Consider the following 14,255-nt stretch of genomic DNA (forward strand, 5'->3'; position numbering starts at 1 on the left):
CCGAGCCTCAGGTCACATTTTGAAATGTGATGTGATTAAGTGGAAAAAGATCCAAACCAACAATCTGGAGGTCTACTTTCAAGTCTCATACTCAGCAACTAGCTGTCTGAACAGAAACAAAAGTACTTAAACTTTCTAAGCCTCATTTTCCTTATGGGTAAAATGAGGGAGCTAGACGAAATGATACAGTGTTCCTCCCCAACTTACAATGTAACTATCTTCCATTGAGATATATCAGAGTCATCATCTAACTTTAAAGTGATGATGACTTTATTACCAGTTCTGAAAAATGCAAATTTATAAATCTGAACAAGTAATGATTGGATCTCATGTCTGTGAAACATCAGATATTACCACTATTATAGAAACTTCCAAGCAGTGCTACACACACAAAACCAGCACACAATACAATTGGGCCTACATGACATAAATATAATGATTTAAAAGAGAGAAGTTGTTTCTTCCCCTACCCCCCGCCTTTTTTTTAGACAGTCTCACTCTGTTGCCCTGGTGAGAGTGCAATGGTGTCAGCTGCTTAGTTCATAACAACCTCAAACTCATGAGTAGCTGGGACTACAGGCACCTGCCACCACTTCTGCCTAACTTTTCTATTGTTAGTAGAGATCAGGTCTCACTCTTGCTCAGGCTGGTCTCAAACTCCTGAGATCAAAGGATCCTTCTGCTTGGGCCTCCCAGAATGCTGGGAATCCAGGGGTGAACTACCACACCCAGCTGAGAAAAGCTCTTTAACAATGAATATTCTGTGAATGCTCTTTGGAGTTTTAATGTACTAAGATTTCCTTTCTTCAGGTGTTCACTAACCTTATGTTTCAGTTCCTCAAATGAAAATAGATGAGTCAAGCAGACTTGCGTGGAGCTACAGTTTTAGGGATGGTTCCTTTCCCCTAAAGTTTGCTTTAGAAATGGTGGCACATGGACCTCATTTGGACAGGAGGGAGAACAGGAAAAACAGATGATGACATGATCTGGGTCTGCTCCTGAACCCCAAATTATGAATTTTTTAAATTATTTTTTATTAAATCATAACTGTATATTGATGCATTTATGGGGTTCAGGGTACTGCTTCGATATACAATAGGAAATGTTTACATTGAACTAAGTGAATTTTTTATATATTCCATTTTCCTGACAGCAACTCTTGCTGTAACACAGTTGTTAGGATTAGAAACCTGGGGCTTTTGTTTTCTGGGCCTCCTTAATTCCTTCTATCTAGTTGGTCACAAAAACATGTAACTTCCTTTTTTTTTTTTTTTTTTTTTTGAGGGATTTTTGTTGTTGTTGTTTTGTTTTTTGGAGACAGAGTTTCACTTTGTCACCCTGGGTTTGACTGTCATGGCATCTTAGCTCACAGCAACCTCAAACTCCTGGGCTCAAGCAATCCTCTTGTCTCAGCCTCCTAAATGACTGGGATGATAAGCACCCACCACAACGCCTGGCTAGTTTTTCTATTTTTAGTAGAGATGGGGATCTCACTTTGGTCAAGCTGGTCTTGAACTCCTGAGCTCAGGCAATCTACCCACCTTGGCCTCCCAGAGTGCTAAGATTATAGGCATGAGCCACTGAGCCTGGCCTTTTTTTGGTTTTTAAAAATTGATACATAGGAGTACATATTTTGGGGGGTACACATAATAATTTGACATGTTCACATAATGTATAAAGATCAAAGCAGGGTAACTGGGATATCTACTACCTTAAATATTGATCTTTTTAATGCTAAGGCACATTCAAATTAGCCTCTTCTAGCTATTTTGAAATGAACAGATTAATATTAACTGTAGTCATTCGATGCATCTACCAAACACTAAGTCTTACCTCTTCTAAGTGTATACTGTACCCATTAATAGAACCTCTCTTTGTAATATCTCTTGGTGATTTTCCTTCCTCTTCATTTTGCTTCATTTCCATGCTCAATATCCTGGTCGGTCTCTTTTAAGGCTCGCATTTGTTTCACTGCAATCATCTCTTAGTGGAGGCTTTATCTGCTGTCTGATGCCCTGAAACACAGCTCCACCACAGAAAGTGTAAGGACTTGCAAAATTTTCTTTGCTTATGAGATTAAAACCTCCTGGCATTCTAAACCCTCCATTACCAGATTTTGACCTTATTTCCCTCTGTTTCCTAATATATACACATAGTAGTTAATGTAATACTAGCTGTTATAAACGAAGACACCCAAATGCAACGGCTAACTTAACTGACACTTCACTTCCTGAGTTCCAGGCTGCTCCATGCAATCACTTGGGTTCCTTCCATCTCATTTCTCAACCATAACCTCTAGGACACTGTCCTCAATAGTCAGCTGAATCTGGATCACAGGACATCTTTTTCATCCTCACGAAGGCAAAAAGGAAGCAGGCCCATCTTAAAGGCTCCACCTAGGAGTGAGTACAACATAGCTCTTCTTAGGGAAAGCCGGAGACACAGCATAGCTTAGCAACCATGTGTCAGGCTATAATTTCATAGGAAAAGACAAGTCAGCTAGCATTGCCTGACACTCACCCTCTGCTTTAACTGTCCTGGTCTCTCTAGCGCTCGTATTTTCTTTCTTTCCCACTTTCCTTTCTCTCCACTTACCTAAATGGCATTCATCATGCTTAAGTTATTACCTCCTGCAGCAAGCATCACAGCCATTCTCAAAGAATGCTTCAATATGATAAAGAAAAGCAGAAATGATTCCAGGCTATTATAAACTAATTTATAGATCCCAATCCTCATTCTTTGTGAGATGTTTTTCCCCCCTTACTTTTGTCTTTTCCAACCTCCTAAGTTATGGAAGTGAATTTCAGGGATCTCAAACACTACTCATGCAGTAAATAAACAGTGGAGCAGGGGTGGGTCAGGTCACTGGCTGAGTCCAGCTATTGCAGCTACTTGTCCTTAGTGGTGGGAGGGACACACCCCCCCCCCCTTATACTCAGTTGTGCCCAATTGAGTGTGTTTTTTCCAAAAGGACAGTGTGGCCCAAATGGGTGGAAACTATCTGCATTAAATGATGTAACAGAGGAAAGGTAACCCAGATAAAGGGGGTATCAGAAGAAGGAAATATGGCTGTTTATTTAGAATTCTCTGGGGGAAAGATAGATTATTGAGAATCTGATGAACAGGATCTTTCTGGTTATTAAAGAAGTGTAAGAATAACTGCTTATATATGTTGTGTAAGTTTAGAGGAAGTATACCAGTGTCTGAAATTTATTTTGAAATACTTTTTCCCTTTTTTTTTTTTTAGAGATGGAGTCTTGCTCTGTTAGTTCAGTGGCATAATCATAACTCACTGTAACCTTGAACTCCGGGGGTTCAATGATCCTCTCGCCTCAGCCTCCTGGGCAGCTGGGACTACAGGTATGTGCCACCCCACTCAGCTAGCTTTTTTCACTTTCTGTATAGATGAGGGTCTTACTATTTTGCCAGACTGGCATTAAACTCCTGTCCTTAAGTAATCCTCCTGTCTTGGTCTCCCAAAGAGCTGGGATTACAGGTGTGAGCCACTGTGTGAGCCTGAAATACATTTTTTAAAAATCAGATATCTAGTTATCTCTTACCTTCTCTCCTTCATGAGAGGGACCCACTTTCAACTCTCTTTAGAAGTGCTCCCAACTTTCTCTTAATTCTTCCTACATAAAATGTTACCCTGAAAAAACAAATCAGATATCTAAATGGAGGGGCAGAGGGATGGAAAAATGACCAGGTAGGTGAGAAGACAGGTGTAGTTAAAATACTAGTGGTAGAATCTACTTGATGGGTATACAGATGTTCCCAGAAAAGTTCTTTCAATGTGGCTGAATATTTTAAAATTTCTATACTGAAACAGAAAAAAAAAAAAGAAAGAAAGAAAACCTAGCATTTTTGAGTGTCAGGCACTTTACATTAGGGATTTCATTTAGTCCTCACAACAAGCCTGTGAAGTTGGTGCCATATTATTACCCACCTTACAGAGCAGAAAACAGGCACAGAGAGATTATGTGATTTGCCCAGAGTCCTACACTTAGTAATCTCAGCCCTGCTAAGGTAAGATTCAGATTCTTTTTCACAGCCCCCATTAAATATTATTCAAGACTCTCTTACTCACTTTCCCTGACTCCTCGTTCACCAAGCAGATTGGCTCTAGACAACTTGGATTAGGAAAGAAGTACCTTAGTCCTAGTGGATGAGCAATATACTCTGTTCGTAAAAGAAGTCTTCTGTTCGAACTCCAGAGCTGTGCTTGGTTCTCAACCCTTAGTGAAAAACTGACGTCATCTACATGGGATATCAGGCAGGGTGGCATGCTATTTCCTTTTGACTTTTTGTCCACTTGAATTCCTTGGTAGGTGACAATTAACCTGGGGCCCCCCTGTCACCTCCAAGTACTTTCCCCAACTTCTCTAACACTGTCCATTGTTTTTCTCACCCTCCTCCTTTACACTCTATTACCACTTGTAAAACTTATTTCTGTTATATAATCATTAGAGTAACAAAACATACTCAACAGTATTAGTGTAATTCTCAACTACTAAAGGCATTTTTAGTAATGCGACATTAATAAAATTTATTGCCAACACCACTACTGCAATTTTATAGTCATTTTTTTTGCAGTTTTTGGACGGGGCCGGGTTTGAACCCGCCACTTCTGGTACAAGGGGCCGGTGCCCTACTCCTTTGAGCCACAGGCACCACCCAATTTTATAGTCTTAAAACACAACTATGAATTTTTCCAAATATATAGGTCCTTAGGGGTAAACTGGTCTCTGCTGAGATTCTTAAGTGGAACATGATTAGCTGAGTGTCATGGCTATTGTCTAAAGCAATAAAGCTTTCTGGGTGAGGTGGCTGTAATCCCAGCACTTTGAGACACTCAGGCTGGAGGATTCTTAAGGCCAGGACCTCAAGACCTCGCCTCTGTCTCTACAAAAAAATAAAGCAAATCTTGTCAAAGTTGAGTTCTGAAGGACTGAACTCCAAAGGCAGTCTCTAAAAAATGTAGATTCCAGGGCCCGTCCCCTGCTTACTGAATCAGAATTTCCGAGAGCATGATCAAGGAATCTGCATTCCAAACAAGCTCCCCCAAATGATTATTATGACCACCAAAATTTAACAATTCCTGTTTGAAACCACTAATTAGGGATGTTACAGAAATCTATGACCAAACTATTAGGTTGTCACAATGATTTGGGGGCACTATTAGCATTCACTGCTGGGGTGATACGGGATGTTAAGATGCCTGCAAGGGACCAGCACAACCAAGAACTGTCCCCCACCATCATGACTTTTTGAAGTCCCACCATTCACATTCATGTAGGTGAAAAACCTATTATAGTAATTTAAGCCTAGAACACAACTCCCTTTTATATATACACACAAAAGATTTTGGGGGTGCTTTTAATGTACACTGAATCTCCCAAGAATGCAAATATTGCATTGAGTACAGATTGTTTCATTAAAAAAAAAATTTTTTTTTTTGAGACAGTCTTTTTATGTCACCCTGGGTAGAGTGCTATGGCATCACAACTCACAGAAACCTTAAACCAGGCGTCCTCAAACTATGGCCCACGGGCCACATGCAGCCTGCCTAGGACATTTATCCGGACTGCCAGGTGTTTTTGCAGCCGCTGCCTGTCCTGCTTAGCAGCCAACTTGTCCCAGGGCCCGCAGTCCAGCCCTCTAACCGTCTGAGGGACAGTGATCTGCCCCCTGTTTAAAGTTTGAGGACCCCTGCCTTAAACTCTTGGGCTTAAGCAATTCTCTTGCCTCAGCCTCCCAAGTAGCTGGGACTACAGACCATTAAAATATTCTTTAAAGTTGGAAAACTGCAATTCTTTCTTTTTTTTTTTTTGAGACGGAGTTTCACCTAGTCACCCTCAGTAGAAAGCCATGGTGTCATAGCTCAACCTCAAACTCTCGTGCTCAAGCGCTTCTCTTGCCTCAGTCTCCTGACTAGCTGAGACTACAGGTGACCGCCACAATGCCCAGCTATTTTTAGAGGTGAGGTCTTGCTCTGGCTCTGGCTGGTCTCAAACCTCTGAGCTCAGGCAATCCATCCACCTCAGCCTGGCAGAGTGCTAGGATTATAGGCATGAGCCACCAAGCCCTGCCAGAAAACTACAATTCTAACAGCTCACCAATACAACCTGTCAAGCTGATCTGAGCACTTGCATTCACAGTGATTCTATGTGCAGGTGCAAACATCTCACAACTTCATTATGTCTTTTAATGTAATCAATATTTACATATTGAAGTCAATTTTTAAAAATAAATTGCTTTCTTTTTATTTCTCCTTGATATTGCTGTTACAGTATTATTTTTTCTTTTTTTTTTATTGAATGGTAACTGTGTACATTGATGCACTTTGGGGGTACAGTGTGGTGTTTTCACACACAATCCAAGAAACTTCCATCAAACCGGTTAACATAGCCTTCATGTAACTTTCTTAGTTATTATGTCAAAACACTCATATTCTACTCATAGATTCACTTGTACCCTTGTAAGATGAACCACAGAAGTGAACCCTTGAATCCCTCTCCCTCCACCCTCTCTCTCCCTCCTCCCCATATCCTTAGGTTGTTATTAGGTTATAGCTTTCATATAAAAAGGTTTAAATTAATTTCATAATAGGTGTGTGTACATTGGATACTTTTTCTTCCATTCCTGTGATACTTTGCTAAGAAGAACATTTTCCATCTCCATCCATGTGAACATGAAGGGCGTAAAGTCTCCATCTTTCTTTATGGCTGCATAGTATTCCATGACAGTATTATTTTTGTATGAAAATATTTTCACATAAGATCGTATCTATGAAGCTCACTTCAGGCGAGTAAAGGAGATGTTACAAATATATGTTACGTAACATTTGATGTGAAAAGATAATCACTACTCTCGATTTTAAAGAATATACCTTAAATGTATGAAATCTTTTTTAAACGATGTATCAATTAAAAAGTCACAATCCTTCAATAAACAAATCTGATTAGCAAGTGGATGTGTTCTGAATCTGTGACTTTAGAAAATGAAAAAGAATGAGAGCCAAGAAGTGAAATTGCTCCATAAGAGATTTTTTTTTTTTTGAGACAACAGCCTCAAGCTGAGCCCCTGGGTAGAGTGCCCTGGCTTCACTGCTCACAGCAACCTCCAACTCCTGGGCTCAAGCAAGTCTCCTGCCTCAGCCTCCCAAGTAGCTGGGACCACAGGCGCCCGCCACAACGCCCGGCTATTTTTTGGTTGCAGCCATTATTGTTGTTTGGTGGGTCCGGGCTGGATTCGAACCCGCCACCTTAGGTGTATGTGGCTGGCGCCTTAGCCACTTGAGCCACAGGCGCCAAGCCAAGAGATACTTTGTTGAAAAAACAAGGGACACGTGCCATTAAACTGAACAACTGTAGTGACAACAAAGTTTCAGAATAAAATCAAACATTGTGGTCCACTATAGGTTCATAACTAGAACAAATGTACATTCTCTTGGCTGCCTTGAACTTTCCTAGGCAGGCACTTAAGGTGGCCGAAGCCACCTAGGGACCTAGGGACATGCTGGTGTGTGTGTTTGCAGGGGAGGGGGTGTGTGTGGGGAGTGTGGGGGAGGTTGAAGCTGTTTGTGCTCAGACTCTACAGTAATTACAGGCCAAGGTCAAGGCCCAGTGGATATGAGGGCTGAAACAAGCCTGACCAGAGTTTAGAGGGTCTTTGTAACCCTCTACCCAGGTCAAGATATAGAACATTTTCAGCTACTTAGAAGGCTCCTTCAGGAATACTTCTTGTCCATGTTTTGGTGGATACAAGCACTTATTTCTGTTGGGAATATATACAAGAGCAGTACTGCTGGGTCATAGGGTATTTGTATGTTAGCTTCAGTAGATACCACCAGTTTTCTAATGCCTTATATCAAATTATACCCCACAAAAAATGTAAGAGAATTCCATTTGTTCTACATCTTTATTACCAACATTTAGTACTGTCCTTCTAATTTTAGTCAATTCTGGTGGAGGAATAGCAGTATCTCATTGTGGGTTTTATGTACATTTCCCTGATAATTAGCAATACTGAGCACCTTTTTACAGGCTTATTAGTCATTTGGTTATCACCCTTTGCAGAGTACCTGTGTGAGTCTTTTTCCTCATTTAAAAAACTGGGTTATCTATTTTTTTCATATTGATTTGTAGACATTCTTTATATATTCTGGATATGAGTATACCAGTTGGGCCCTCTGGAAAGTACACGCCAATACGAAGTTGGCCATACAAGAGATTTATTAGGGTAACATCTATGAAAGATAATGGAGAAAGAGAAAAGTTACAGGTAGGGGAAATCTTAAGATGTTCTGACACCTGTGAAAAGAAAGGGGGAAGAAAGGAGATTTGGGTAGAAAGAGAATCAGAATGGAGTGCATCTTTGAGAAAGTCTCAGTCAGTCCATGGGGAGCTCTGACAAAAACATTGTGCATAGAGAAGTCCTGCACTAGCCAGAGATAGCCCTTGTACCACCACTACGCCTATAATTGGCGAGGTGCTTCCAGGGAAATGTGTGGCCTTCATGTGAAAGCTGAGGCAGATATTCTCTGCAAGACTAGTCCAAGGAGAGTATGTCCATGGAGGCCACAGGGTTCTGGTTAGATAGACTGCCTGCTGCATACATCTTCTCATATGTGGCTTGCCCTTTTACTATCTTAGTGGAGTTTTTTTTTGAGACAGAGTGTCATTATGTCACCCTCGGTAGAGTGCCATGGTGTCACAGCTCTTGGTATCCTCAAAGTCCTGGGCTCAAGTGATTCTCCTGCCTCGGCCTCCCAAGGGAGGGCTGGGATTACAGGCACCTGCCACATCTGGCTATTTTTAGAGATGGGGTCTTGCTCTTGCTCAGGCTGGTCTCAAACTCCTGAGCTCAAGCAATCCACCGACCTCGGCCTCCCAGAGTGCTAAAATTACAAGTGTGAGCCACCATGCTTGGCTTATCAATGGTTTTTAAAGGGGACAAACACGTAGACAGATATAATAGTTAGAAAACCATTACAGCACTTCAGGTGAGATAGGATGAAAATTTGAATGAGGACGGTGGCAGTCAAAATGAAGAGGGATGGATTCATATATGATTAGAAAAAACCAACAGGATATGGTGACTTAATGTTGTGGGATAGATGGGGGATGATGACAGAGTCAAAAGCTTGTGTCCAGGCAAATGGTGGTACAGAAAATATGGGAGGAAAAGTAAACCTGGGAGACAAGATGGTAGGTAGGTTCAGTCTGGGATGCCTGTGGGTCTCCCACAAGAAGTGTCCAGCAGACAACTGAACACATTGTCTGAATCTCAGGCAAAGATCTGGGCTAGATATATGATTCTGGAACCATAGGAAAATAATGAAAATTGATGAGATCGCCCAGGGAGGGGTGTGGGTTGGGAGATACTATGCATCTCTCTCACACATTCCAATTTTCTTAGTTCTTTATTTTCTTTTTCAGGATACTATTGCCGATTGATATCTGGCTAAAAGCCCTATCAGAAATGCTGTTTACTGATCTGACATATATTATGACCACAAATCTCAAATGGGCATTCAGTATAGCCAGATATACTTTCTAAAGTTCCACTCTAAAGCCATGTTTATCATGTTTTCAGTTTCTTCTCTTCCTCAACCTTCCATTCATTCTCTGCCCTCTACTCTCAGGTTAACTTTACTTCATTTATAAAAAGAAATAAAAAGGGCTTGGCGCCTGTGGCTCAAGTGGCTAAGGTGCCAGCCACATACACCTAAGGTGGCGGGTTCGAATCCAGCCCGAGACCACCAAACAACGATGGCTGCAACCAAAAAAATAAGCCAGGCATTGTGGCGGGCACCTGTGGTCCCAGCTACTTGGGAGGCGGAGGCAGGAGACTCACTTAAGCCCAGGAGTTGGAGGTTGCTGTGAGTTGTGATGCCACGGCACTCTACCCAGGGGGACAGCTTGAGGCTCTGTCTCAAAAAAAAAAGAAAGAAAAAAGAAAAAAGGCAATTTGACTGACTGTTTTCATAGTTTGTACCATCAAACCCGCTAGAGTGCTGTGGCATCATCACAGCTCACAGCAACCTCAAACTCCTGGGCTCATGTGATTCTCTTGCTTCAGCCTCCCAAGTAGCTGGGATTACAAGTGTGTAGCACTAGCTAATTTTTTATTTTTTGTAGAGATGGAGTCTTGTTCAGGATTGCTTGCTCTTGGCCTCAAGCTGCCTCAGCTTCCCAAAGTGCCAGGATTACAGGCATAAGCCACTATGCCTGGCCTCTTTCCTTCTTGTTACCACAGAAGTATTCCCATTCCAATCTATGGCCAGCACTACCATCTGTGCTCTGGATTTCAGCCCTTCTCTCTTCCTCACTGATGTAATTACTCCCTTTCTCTCTACCTTCACCAATTTCTTCTTCACTACTGAGTTAATTTTATGCTTACACAAATATGCTTTAATATCCCCTCTGTAAATAACAAAATTTCTACGCTGGATATTGCTAGTGCTCACTGACAATTTCTTTCTTCTTCCTGGGCACACAGCAATTATATTTCTCAAATTATATTTCTAAAGTTCCCCTGCTGAGGCCCTGTGGAAGACAGACTTTGCCCAGAAGTAAGGTATTTCACTTTTAGGCCTGACTCATACTCTCATTTGTGATCCTCTACTTTTTTTTCCTTTTCAAGGTGACCTTGAAGGCCACATATTGGTGCTACAATATGAAAGGCACTTGGGCTCACTGGGTCCAACTCACACTGGACTGTGACTCAAGTGATAAACTTTGTGCTAACCTATTGAGATTGAGGTTGTGATAGCCCTTAGCCTAATATAATCCACATCTTCCCCCAGCTACTGCTTTACTTCTGTTTCCTCTGCCTTTTCTCTTGCCCCTAGTTAGTATATACTAACAGTCTGATACATCGGCCAGAGTAAATATCTCAAAATGTAACCATAAATCAAGTACATCTTTAGAGTTTTGAACATGTAAAATAATACCTATCCTCTGTGCCATGGCCTATAAGGCCCTACATAATCTGGCCTCTGCTTACTTCTTCAACCTCATTCAGTTGAGTCTAGTCCTACTGGACTCTTCTTAAACCTCAAATAAGTTCTTTCCTGTCTCAGGGACTTGCTGCCTGCTGTTGCAGTCACTGGAATGTTCTTTCCCAGAATCTCCTTGCAGATGCCTTTCTCATCACTTAGGGTTCAGCTCAAATGTCACCGCCTCAGAGCATCCCTTTCCTTCTGCCACTTTCTACCCCACTGTCTTATTTTCTTTTTAACAATAAAGTAACAATATTTTTAAAATACTATTTTAGAATGATCTTATTTGTTAACATGCTCAATGTCTTTCATGTAGGACAGAGCTACATGAAGACAGATTTCTGTCTTATTAGTTTATGTGCTACTACCTAGAGAGGCATGTGGCACAGGGTAGATATTTGTTGAATTGAATGAAGAATATAAAAGACTGGCTGGGCATGGTGGCTCATGCTTGTAATCCTAGTACTCTGGGAGGCTGAGGCAGGTGAACTGCTTGGGCTCAGGAGTCTGAGACTAGCCTGAGCAAGAGCTTGTAATCCTAGTACTCTGGGAGGCTGAGGCAGGTGAACTGCTTGGGCTCAGGAGTCTGAGACTAGCCTGAGCAAGAGCAAGACACCGTATCTACTAAAAATGGAAAAACTAGCCAGGCATTGTGGTGTGTGCCTGTAGTCCCAACTACTCCAGAGGCTGAGGTAGGAAGATTACGCAAGCCTAGGAGTTTGAGGTTGTTGTGAGCTATGATGCCAGGGGACTTTATCCAGGGCAAAAGAGAGAGACAGTCTCAAAAAAAAAAAAAAAAAAAAAAGACAAAAGACTGCATGTGCTCTTGAGGAAAAATACAATATGCTATTCTTCTCTATAATCTCCAACAACTGGCTGCCTATAAGGTGTAATATTTTCTTTCCAGTATAAGTCCTAAAAAAAAATCATTAATTACATTTGCTGTTGGTTTTAGTCCACCCATCGCATTATCTTTTGATTTTCCTTTTTTCCCTAAATAAGATTATTCTGCACAAGTGAAATATTTCCACTTTTTATGATGAGCTCAATCTTTGAAAAAAAGGTTCTACTAATTTAAAAAGTAGTGAGAGTTACAGAAAAAGCTTTTAAAAAACTGTAACACAAAACCATAGGTTAGTCATGTGACAAAAGCAGCCCTGGAAATAAATATAAACATGCAATGGCATTAGTGTGGAGATTTTAACTTAGTCTTTGAAAAATAAAAAGCCAATTAGTTCAAAATTCTGTAGTTGTACTAAATCTCACAAGACGAAGTATGTGATTTCATAAACTGGAGTGTTTTTTTTGTTTTGTTTTGTTTCTGTAGAGACAGAGTCTAACTTTATCGCCCTCAGTAGAGTGCTGTGGTGACGCAGCTCACAGCAACCTCCAATTCCTGGGCTTAGGAGATTCTCTTGCCTCAGCCTCCTGAGCAGCTGGGACTACAGGCATCCCCCACAACCCCTCCGGGCTATTTTTTGTTGTTGCAGTTTGGCAGGGGCTGGGTTTGAACCTGCCACCCTCCGTATGCAGGGCCAGTGTCCTACCCACTGAGCCACAGGTGTCACCCTAAACTGGAGTGGTTTTAAGACTAGTCTGGGGTTCTGCAACTGGTACTGCTTTCTGTTTGGTCCAGAAGTCCTCAGTAAATAAACATTATTATTCCCTATTAAGTTCAAGGAGCACCTTAAACCAATCTGGTTTTGGAGGTTTAACAAACACATGCAAAATACTCCCCATTCCTATTTGTTCTTATACTTCCTAAAAGCTTCTTAAACATCTGTGCTCAGTTTACACTTACAGCTTTCATATTTGGGACTGTAGGGTAAACAAGAATCTAAAAAAATTAAAATTAAAAATTTTCCCGGTGCCACAAAATACAAAGAGCATTACTCTTTGTCATTTAGCAACAGCTTTAGAAAAACTGAAATTGTGAACGGTTTCTCTGTCTCTTTGAAATGTATGTATATCTTTCAAAAACTTAAGCCTCCTGCCAGTTTTGCATCCTCAGGTCTTTCTTGAGAGCCTTGGAGCCATCTCTTTGAAATATAAACATCAAGGCGGTGGTGCCCCATCTCTCAGTCTCTACGTTTAATTAAGCATTGGCTCTTGGCTCCAAGATGTAACTTCCCATTATTTTCCCTTTAGATAAAGACAATTAACAGGCCTGTAATACCTGGTTATATGAAAGGGTGAGCTTTCTATTTTGTCTTTGCAATGTCTTTAGTAGATCGCCTGTGATGCACATCGCTGTAGGGTTTAACACACATCCAATAATAAAACTGTTTCATTATTTTGTACATTGTGCATTTTGTGGAAATGATACTTTGAGGTTAGCGGGATATTTTCTTTTTTAATTATTTTCTTCGACTTGGTCCTCCAGTTTGGGACACCTGTCTCAGTCTGATATTCTCCATTCTCCTTCCATAATTATTTTGGGCAGTAAAGGGACAGAGGAAAGAGCACGGAGCTTTGGCGTCAGACAACCTGGGTTTAAATCGTGTTTTCCCTTCTACCAACAGTCTAAAGTTCTCTATATAAGCTACTTAACTTCTCTGAATCGGATTACCTCACCTATAAAATGAGGATAATAATACATACTATATGAAGCAAAGGTGCTAAACCAATGAAAGAAACTAATCTATGCTAGATGCTTTCACGCACTAAACGTTCGTGCACTCCCCCTTTCCTCTTCCTTATCTGTGAAGTCACAGGACATAATACCCACTTCGCTAAACTTATCGCTAAATTTATCTGTGAAGTCACAGGGCATAATAACCACTTCGCCGAATTTGAGCACACCGCGTACTGAAGAGGCAACGAATTCGTAGTGCCGACCTTTTGAGTTTAAAAGTTTCTAGTAGGTACCATACGCAAAGTTAAGAGAGCCTTCGCAATTGAGATAGGAGGGAAAATCAGACTGGGGGGCCGTATGCAAATACAGGAATTACAAACGAACCCCGACACAGGGCGCACCGGGACGCCCGCGCCCGAAGCGCGCCGGCACGGAGGTGGATATTTGCATGTGCGAAATAGGGAAGGGGGAACCACCCATCGAAAACCCTGGCCGTCCTCCTGCCGAGCCCGAGGGTCGGCCCCGCTCCGACGCCCTCCCGCCCCCGAAGGCGCCCGGGTGGCCGGCCCTCCAGACGTCACCGCACCCCGCCGCCCTCTCCTGAACTTTAAACTACACTCGGAAGAACAACCTGGAGGAGGGGGATTTCTCGGGAGCCGGCGGCCTTCTCACGCT

Source organism: Otolemur garnettii, unplaced genomic scaffold, assembly GCF_000181295.1.
Source record: "Otolemur garnettii isolate 467f Iridium unplaced genomic scaffold, OtoGar3 scaffold00024, whole genome shotgun sequence".
Lineage (NCBI taxonomy): Eukaryota > Metazoa > Chordata > Mammalia > Primates > Galagidae > Otolemur > Otolemur garnettii.